Consider the following 7329-nt stretch of genomic DNA (forward strand, 5'->3'; position numbering starts at 1 on the left):
TAAATTTATTATTAATATCACCACTGATGTTATTATTTTACAGACTCCAAGCCCCTTTGTGTCATCTGTGTCCTTGGTACAGAGGATTGGACAAGAATTTTGTTCTTTGACCCATACTGAGGGCTAGCCTATCTTCCTCATTATTACACTCAGAAAGAACTCGATCTTGGAAAATACCAAGATCACAAGGCACCGTGGTTCATGTCAGATGGGTATTCTTGAAGCCTAATCTCTGAAGCATGTAAGAGGGAAATGGAAAAGGATTAGACAGACTCCTTGGAGACCATGTAGCTCTTTTATCTCAGACTTAACAATCTGGTATTTTTAATCTATCTTCCTTTTCAACACAGTTCAAAAGAATGGATTTCCCTGTGACATTTCCTTATGTGACATTTCATGTGCTTGGCTCATACTCACTCTCCCCTTACCTTGTCTTGTTCTCTCTTCCACCTCTCACTGGTCACTGTCTTTCACCCAGAGTCCCCCGTCTGTGCTCATATGTACATCAGTGTAAAAAATTCTCAAAAAAAATCTTATTGTACTTCTCATTGATGGCTAAGGATGGCAGACATTTTTCATTTGCTGGCCATTTGTTCTTTATCTTAAAAAACAAAACCAAAGAACTTGTTTTATTTTATTTGTAACTGTGTGCCTGAGCCTATGGATGTGTACCAGGTATATTTAGAGCCCTCAGAGGTCAGAAAGGGACGTCAAACACCCCAGAACCATAGGTGTCTGTGCAGGTGAAGCTGTATGTGGTTGTGAGCCATTTTTCTGACCCTTTTACTTCATCTTTTGAGAAGTGTCTGTCCAATGGATTTGCCTGTTTACTGATGGGATGATTTAGGTTTTAGGGTTAAATTTCTGTGTGCTAAATACATTCTAAATAGAAATGTCCCCAGAAATGTAGCTAGCAAGGACTTTCTCTGTTCTGTATGTTTTTTTTTCACTCTTAGAATTATTTATTCTGGTCTGTAGAAGATTTTTAATTTGATGTCATCCAAGTTGTCAGTTCTTGCTCTTCTTTCTGAGCTGTTGGAGCCTCCTCCAGAACATTCCTCTCTGTACTCAGACATGGAGGCATTTTTGTTCTAACAGTTTTTAAGTTTGACATTTTGCATCAGGGTCTTAGATCCATTTGGAATTATTATTTATTATTTGCCTTTCAAAAAAAGAAGAGAAAGAAGAATAGGAGGAGGAAGAGGAGGAGGATGAAGAAGAAGAGGAAGAGGAAGAAGAGGAAGAAGAGGAAAAGAGGAAGAAGAGGAAGAAGAGGAAGAAGAGGAAAAGAGAAAAAGAGGAAGAGGAAGAAGCGTACAGAGGCTGCAGAAGTGGTTCAGTAGTCAAGAGAACTAAGTGTCTTCTCTTCTAGAGGACCTGGGTTCAATTTCCAGCACTCACGTGGCAGCTCACAACTATCTGTAACTCTAGTTCCAGGGTATCTGACACCCTCACACAGACATATATGCAGGCAACATACCAATGCACATGAAATAAAAATAAACTTTGAAAAGTTTCACACGGCATGCTATGCTTCATTTGGGCATTTTATTTCTTTTTGTGGCGTAAGCATTTTAATTTCTTTTTTCTTAGCATCTAACCATTAAAGACAAACATAAACTATTAGTGTAAAAGCGTTAATATTTGCCACTACTGAAAAATAAACTATTTTGTGAATTTAGTTATTTGACATTTTTACACACATATAGAATATTTTCTGGCTATGTTCTCTTCATACCCTCTCATCACTTTTTCAAGTTTATCAACTCATTCCCCTACTTAGAAGTTCCTTTCCTGGATTTGTAATTTTTGGTTTTGTTTTGTGACCCATTGGCCATGCATGGGATTAGGATTATTATCTACTGAAGCCTGCTGGGGTCATCAGGGGCTACACAGCGGAAATCAACCAGGCCCTCTCTCCTTTAATCTATACAGAAAAAATTGTTCCAAAGAGAAGGGAGGATAGGACCCTCTGAGCCCCTCCTACAATCCTTCCCTGGCTGTTGATGGACCAGTTCTTGTGCAGGTCCAGGACAGTCATCCATAGCTGTTCAGAGTTTATGATTGCAATGTTTGTGTATTTTCTAAAAGATGGCACTTTAGCTCTTACAGTCCTTTCTTCCTGTCTTCCACAGCATTCTCCAAACCCTGGAGATACCAGTACAAACTCTACAGGCTTTGCCAGTGCTCTTGGTTATCACCCGGAACTTGGTGTAAGACTCTATGTTGAAGACTCTCCATACTTGAGTCAGGGACATGGAGAAATGAATTGCTAAAAGTTTTGTTTTGTTTCTTTTGTTGTTGTTCGGTTAGGTTTTTTTGTATGCTATTGGGAGAGAAAAAAAAATCAACATTGTTTCCAGCAGTGAACTCTGCAAGCTGCAGTGACAACTACCCTAGCAATATAAACCCACTGGTGTTATACTGACAGGAATGGTATCAGAAGAACCTATCACTTTCTGAGTGGATTTCAAGTCTGCTTTACAAGGTGGAACTCAAATCTGGTGCTGTTTACTGAGCCCCAAATCTATGGTTTACTAGGTCATGGACCCTAGGGAAGAACCTACTACTATTAATCTGGTAAATGGACATAGTGATAAACTGCCCCCCCCACCCCAAGTTCATATCATTACACCCGGAGCTCAGTGAGTTTCTCAACCCTCAGCAGAGAAAAAAATTTTTTTACAGTGGGAGATTGTTGATACAGAGAGCCATAACCGGTCAGTACACAGAGTAAGAGATGGCAGAGTACCCAGTTCTAAATGAGATAGCGATATCCTACCTCCTCTCCTAACAGACCAGGGAACATCTTAGAAGAAGGAAAAGGAAAGACCATAAGAGCCAAGGACAGTAGATATCTTCAGTGAAACAGCCTTTGAAAGACATGGCAGTCTGATGCACACACGCATTCACAGCAGCCGTGACCACATGCATAAAACCTACAGAGGGTCAAACCAGCCGAAATCCCAGCATGCAATGGGGGCGGAGTCATTATGCCCACTCTCAGATAAGCAACTATTAATAATTGGTGGCTGCAGGCAGGGGGTGGGGCAGGGATAATAAAATCTCTGCAAGGATGCAGTGCCTGAGAGGCTACCCATGCTGCCTGCAGTAGACCATCCTACACTTTTGTACACTAAATGGACCCAGTGGCTTTTGGAAAAGCAGATGTGAAGTTGGGAAGGAATAGTGGAGTTACGTATAGAAATTGAAGTAATGATAAAGGGGGTTGGATTTAAGCAAATTCATTATACACACATACATTTAAGGCTACCAGTCAGAGCTGTCTGTGAGTCACACTAGTGTGGCCTCTGTTGAGGACAGCATACCATGACAGGAACTGCCCGCAGCAGGCCAGGATGGAGACATCTCAGAAGCCCTTGGCAACAATTTGTAAAAACCAGTTGTTCCCATTTCTCTTAACCTTAGCCCTGGACAACGGCTGTATAGACTTCATTTGTGTGTGACTGCTTTTCACTTGGCCTTGGTGTGTATAATTACTGTATTATATCTGACTTTCCTGCTTCTTTCTCCTGCTCTGGTGAATTCTGTGAAACTAGATGTTTCTTGATGTAATTATTCTTAAATAATTAAAAATTGAGGCATAGGGGCACAGCACAACACAGTCGTGATGGCCCAGGTGCATGCTGTGTGCTCTCATCTTGGAAACAATGTAATAACTACACAGCGGTAGTTTTAGATTAATATTTGACTTGCAAATAAAGTTTGAAGAAATTATTAGAAAATAAAATAGAGCCAACATTGGGATCCCGAGAAAGGTGAAAGTTATTGCCATTATGAAATAAGTTTCGCGCAACATTTGAGAGTGGTTCCTGGGTAAGGAAGCATAGAATACATAAAATCTTATGCTAGTAGAACCAAGTCAAAACACTGGGACTCTTAGGAGACTCATTGAGTGCAGTGTGCAGAAGCAGAGAGCTAGCGGAACTACTGAGTTAAGGGTTAACTTGACTCTTTCTGGCCACCGCCTGGCAGCTTTGCCCATGTCATTTATCATTTGAGCTTCACAGGAAAATGCAAGTAGCTGACCTCGGAGCTCTGAGCTTGGGAGTATAATAAGTCCAAGGTTAAAGTTTAAATAATGATACGTTTGCAATCATCATTATTATTTTGGCTACGGGCCTAGGAATAGGAGATGCTTGAAACTTGTAATTCTTAATTCTTTGTGGGATGTGGTTATTCTTTTGAATTTGATTTGACAATGATTATACAATGTCTTTTTTTTTTTCTACCTGCTTTTGCAGTATCAGTAAAAGACTGGGGCAAGAGAAAGGTGAGAGAGAGCGAGTAGTGAGCATGTGAAGAGCGAGCGAGAGGGTGAGTGAGCGAGCATGTGAGGCGAATGTAGAGGGCATGTGGAAAGTATGAGAAAAGCATGTGAAGAGTGAAGAGAGAATGTGAGGTGTGTATGGAGAGTGAGTGTGTGAGTGAAAGGAGAGTGCATGTGGTGTGTGTGTGAGTGAGTGGAAGGGGAACACACAGTGGTGCGTAGGAGTGTGGGAGCTCAAGAAAAGAAAAGCCCATGGGAGAAAAGCAGAGTGCGCAACAAAATGCAGAGTGTGTGCAGCGTCAAGCTTCGAGCGAGCAAGTGAGAGAGAAAGAGAGCAGGGAGAGAAGAGAGAGTAACTTAAAGCCTTGAAAAATTGCCTGTCAGTTTGTGTTCGGAGCCAATTCCTAGCTGAAAGTGGCTTTTATCTTTGCAACCATCTCGGGACATGTATTTGCAGGTTGATGCTTTCCCACCCTGACAAGAGATGTTTTTCTAGCATGATGTTTTTGCAAACATCCCAAGACTCAGAGACCATCTTTGAAATGGAGAGAGGCAGGACAGAAAGATGATAAAAACCGGAAGTTAAGGAGGACCCAAGCAATATCTCTGTTTTTGTGCTCTGTTCATTGGACACAGGAGAAAGTACCAAATCCTCTGAAGCCACAGTTAGGAAGTGCCTGCTTGTGTAACTAGAGAGGGTTATACTTTCTAAAATCAAAGGGACGGTGGCTCTGAGTCCTGGTCATGTGACTTTGGGCTTGTGACATCAGAGGAAGATATGTTGATATTTGACCACACTAAGAATCATTTTTTCCCTTTTCAAAAGCGTCAAACATACTCATGATAAATAAGGCAGTTAATTCCTGTCATAAAATCACATAACGGGGCGGCCCTGCCTCATCTCAGACAACAGATATGAAATGGGGCTCGGGTTACTACCTAAACTTTTCCTGTGTGCAAATAGTGGACATAAGCCTGGAGACAGAGACAGCTTTTACTGAGGATGGATGGTTCCTGTGGCTGACCTGGAACTGGAACACTATCTTCACTCTTCCATGTTACCTCCTGTTCCTAAAGAACTTACCGTCTCCAGAAGCTTCTCAGACACCGGAAAGCAGAACATTTAGGCAGCAAAGTTTTCACTGGGAAGGCACATCTTCCCAACTGTTATAACCAGTCCTCTGGTCTATCTCTCCTAGGTGACTTTTTTTTATATTGAATATTTTTATTGTTTGATAGTTTTTATGCACTTATATAAAATAAATTCTAGTCATTTTCACAGCATATTTCTCCCTTTCACCTCTCCCTCCCTGAAACCCTGCCTTTAAAACAACAGCAGCAGCAGCAAAAGCAACAACAACAACAAAAGCAACAGAAACAACAGCAACAACAGAATAAAGCAAAATCAAAAGGCTCCACACATCTCTATGAATCCACGCATTCTCACGTTGGGATCAAACTTCTGTTTGTTTGGCACAGAAACTCTTATACACATACAAGTGGTCTAACATTTCCGATATATTTTTTTTGCTGTGTTGTCTTTTTATTAGTTGATTGTAATATGCAGCATTATTTGTGCCTTGTAACCATTTACTCTGACTCCTGTCTTGAACCTTTGAGTTATTTCCATTTCTTTGTGCACGTAAGTACCTTCGGGAAGCTCCAGTTGTTACATCACAAACCATTCTCGGAACTGAAATTACTAGGACTGAACATGTAAGCACTTTTCAGGTTCTTAGTATCTGTTTCCTATTGATTATAATCTATCATAATGCATATTTTACCCCGCCGGAGAAATCTGGTCTTTGAAAATGAATGGAGGGTGTAGTTTGTATTTTATTTATTAATTTTAATTATTTTTTATAGTTCCCCCCCTCTACTCCTTCCAGTTCCTCTTCATTTTCCCTCCTCTCTGGATTCACTCCCTTTCTGCCTCTTATTAGAAAAAAAAAACAGGCTTCTAAGAGATAACAACCCAACATGACAAAATAGAATACAATGAGGTGAAGCAAAAACTGTCATATTGAAGTTAGACATGTCAACCCATCAGGATAAAAAGAGTCCCAAGAGCAGATACAAAAGTCAGAGATGCACTCATTCTCAGTAGGAGTCTCATAAATAAACTAAGCTTATAGCTGTAGTATGTATGCAGAGGACCTAGTCCAGACAGGTGTGGGCCCTGTGCTTGCTGCTTCAGTGTCTGTGAGCTCAAAGCACCTTGCTTAGTTAATTCTCTCTCTCTCTCTCTCTCTCTCTCTCTCTCTCTCTCTCTCTCTCTCTCTCTCTCTTGCCTTTTTGGGGTTTTGGCTGTAGTTATGAGGTATGTTCAGAGAGAAGAACTTTTATTCACTGTTGGTGGGAATACAAACCAGTGCCACCACTCTGGAAATCAGTTTGGAGAATCCTCAAAAGGCTAAGAACAAATCTACCAAATGACCGAGCTATCCCACTGCTGGGCCTATTCCCATGGGACTCAGTTCCCTACTCCATAGAGACTTGCTCTGCCATGCTCAGAGCCAGCATATTCCCATCAGAAAATGAAAATGTGTTTCATATACACAGTGGGGAGTTATTCTGCTGTGAAAATGAAATCACAAAACTTGAAGGTAAACGGATGGATCCTGAAAAGATTATATTGAGTGAGCTAACCCAGATCAAGAAAGACAGACACTGCACGTTCTCTCGCATCTGTGGTTCTTAACTCCAAATCCTCAGGTGTAAGTGTACAGCGTGGAATAGATGCAAAGTCCAGGAACATACAAAGGGGTCATGGGTGGAGAATAACAGATGGGGTGAGAGGCTTGAAGCCTACAGATGACATGGAATGGGGGATGGGAAATGGGGAGGGGATTCCAATCGAGAGGGGGGAGATGGGGAGAGTGGTCAATAAAGACTGAGGGGAAGAGATGGGGGACAAGTAACACCGAAGATGTTTGCTAATGCCTCGAGGAATCAATTTATTTTATATTTATCTAAAATTATACAATATATATGTATATATATGTACACATATGTGTATATATACATGCATATATATG

This window comes from Arvicanthis niloticus, chromosome 2 (genome assembly GCF_011762505.2).
Source record: "Arvicanthis niloticus isolate mArvNil1 chromosome 2, mArvNil1.pat.X, whole genome shotgun sequence".
In the NCBI taxonomy this organism is placed as follows: Eukaryota; Metazoa; Chordata; class Mammalia; order Rodentia; family Muridae; genus Arvicanthis; species Arvicanthis niloticus.